Source organism: Atta colombica, unplaced genomic scaffold, assembly GCF_001594045.1.
Source record: "Atta colombica isolate Treedump-2 unplaced genomic scaffold, Acol1.0 scaffold107, whole genome shotgun sequence".
NCBI lineage: Eukaryota > Metazoa > Arthropoda > Insecta > Hymenoptera > Formicidae > Atta > Atta colombica.
In genome coordinates this window covers 3,263,503-3,264,227 of record NW_017259192.1, presented here as the reverse complement: position 1 = coordinate 3,264,227, position 725 = coordinate 3,263,503, and the positions used below count along the sequence as shown (strand labels likewise).

The following is a 725-nucleotide window of genomic DNA, read 5'->3' as shown; positions in this document are numbered from 1 at the left end:
ACGTCTAATATCTGATTATTTTTTTGTTTACAGACAATTTGTGTTTCTGCATATTTATCCGCAAATTCTTTTTTAAATTCTTCTTTCTTGTCGCATGGCATATCTTCAATAAAATCAAGGAAGGACACAATAGAAGCTGCAAAAATTATATCAAATAATTAAATGATATAATCTAAGTTTAATATTAGAATTAAATTTAATTAATTAATTAAATGAAACTAAATAGATAAATAGTTTCAAATTGCATTATAATTAATAATTATAATAATAAAATGTATCAAAATTCACTACTCAAAATACTGTAGCAGAATACTTCTCAAAAAATTGAATAAAAAAGTTATTTGTAAATTTTTATTTTAAGCAGTAATTTTTGAGATAATAATGATTTATGGTCTACTACAGATTATGCTTTTTTTAATAGCCACATGATGAGTCGCGTGTGCGATAGTATTAATAAACGTTAACGAATACGTACTTCAGCGCGTCTAATGTTTACAGGTAACCTTCTAAACATAATATATAATTAGCCATATAGTCCTTATTATCCTTATACTATATCTCAGAATGTCTATTGCTTAGAATAAAGTTTTAAAGTTTACAAATATTTTTTTTAATTAATCTTTCAAAATATAATATTTTCTCGATATAATATTTATAATTTTCTCGATATAAAATTTGAATTGCCAATTTTGAAACACAATTATAGTTATAATTAAAAATATAGA

The 725-nt window shown here is 22.2% G+C and overlaps 1 protein-coding gene across 1 annotated transcript in view; it reads right to left on the bottom strand.

The window, feature by feature from the left end:
* The window catches only part of LOC108691962 (juvenile hormone acid O-methyltransferase-like), a 10,772-nt gene that overhangs the window by 5,776 nt on the left and 4,271 nt on the right, over positions 1-725 (bottom strand). The window lies entirely within an intron of this gene.